Source organism: Manihot esculenta, chromosome 14, assembly GCF_001659605.2.
Source record: "Manihot esculenta cultivar AM560-2 chromosome 14, M.esculenta_v8, whole genome shotgun sequence".
NCBI classification, from domain to species: domain Eukaryota; kingdom Viridiplantae; phylum Streptophyta; class Magnoliopsida; order Malpighiales; family Euphorbiaceae; genus Manihot; species Manihot esculenta.
The window spans coordinates 11,633,883-11,635,511 of NC_035174.2; the positions used below are offsets into that span (position 1 = coordinate 11,633,883).

General features: G+C 36.7%; 1 pseudogene; it reads right to left on the reverse strand.

Annotated features, from left to right (window-relative positions):
- Positions 1-216: 216 nt before the first annotated feature.
- Positions 217-1,413, reverse strand: LOC122721781 (annotated as a pseudogene).
- Between the last annotated feature and the right edge of the window lie 216 nt (positions 1,414-1,629).

The window sequence follows — 1,629 nt, forward strand, 5'->3', positions numbered from 1 at the left end:
CTTAAGTCAATTACAGATAGTAGAAATCCAAGAACAAAATGCAATTAATTGAACACTGGAAAACACAAATAATCAAGCATTGAACTTGTACATCCTTAATTCTATGAAAATCCAAATTTGGATAGCAGAGGAATATTGTCCACCAGAAAATAGTAGCAATTGATTATTTGTGTGCATTTATTGGTAGCAACACTATGATGTACGACACCACAAAGCTCACATAGAAAACACCCATGTCCATGAATTTCTTCTATTGGAGTTGCAGGTGACTGGCGATGTGTTGTTGCAACTCTTCAGTAGTGGCAGTCCACACAACAAAGGATTTCTCTCGTAGCTACTCTGGTCAAATGTTGCAAATTGTGCAACCCTCTCAGATGTTTTACCTGAAAAGTTTTTGTGTGCTGCACTGAATACAGCTAGGGAATATAGCCGAGTAAGTTGAGGAGGAATTTTCCCTTCCAAATTGTTGTAAGAAAGATCCAAGCTCTCAATTTGCCCCAGGTTTGAAAATTTTATGGGATTGCTCCGATCAACTTGTTGTGGGACAAATTCAACACCTTGATCATGCTGAGATTTCCAATTTCAGGAGGAATCTCACCTGTCAAAAAGTTACAAGAAAGGTCGATACCAGAGAAATAGCGAAGGATGCTTGCCTGGTAAACATAGGAAGAATACATGGTTGAAAACTCCACAGGCTGTTGAGTTTGTTCTGAAACCCCAGTTTCTGGGTTAAAAAATCTACTAGGTTGATTCGATTTTTCTCGTTTCTCATACCAACTACTACAGCTTAGGCAATGAGGAATATGACAAGAAAGATTATTATGAGAAAGATCAATTAAGCTTAACTTATCCAACTTGCATAGCTGAATTGGAATTTCACCTTCAAAATGATTATGACTCAAAAGAATATAACTCAACGGAATCTCTCCGATCCATTTTGGAATTCTCCCTATCAAACTATTATGGCTAAGATCCAACACCATCAATGAAGGGCAATTATGGAATGAATCCTTTAACAATCCTTGCAGCATATTTTTAAACAAATGGACTTCTGTTAAATCTTTAGGGCAGAAATTGGATGATAAACTTCCAAAAATGTTGTTCTATGAAAGATGTAAAATTTGAAGTTGAGACAAATTTCCTATTCATTATTTTAAACTCGTTACATTTTAACGGGCTACTTGGGATGCTTCCAGAGAAATTGTTGTTGGATAAATCCAAACTTTCTAGCAAACTCATATTTCCCAGTATTTGGCTTTGCAAACTGTTGTTTGAAAGTATAATGAGCCACTACCAGTGGTGAAGTGCTCTGGTATGCTACCTGCAATCTATTTTTGGATAAGTCTAAGCTTTCCAATAAGCTCATATTTCCAATGAAGATGGAATACTACCACTGAAACCATTCCTTGACATCATTAGGTATGTCAGTCAATCTGGGCAAATGCGTTCCAATCTCTATTGGAATAGAGCTAGTGAAGAAATTATCTGAGATACCTAAGTATGACAAGTGCACATGAGAATGAAGTGGTAATTAGAGAGGTCTTGAGAGAGAACTGTTGATTAAGTGTTTCTAGTTTTGTGTTGTTGTGCAACAACCAAGATGGAAACCTTTCTCTCATTTGAATGTGC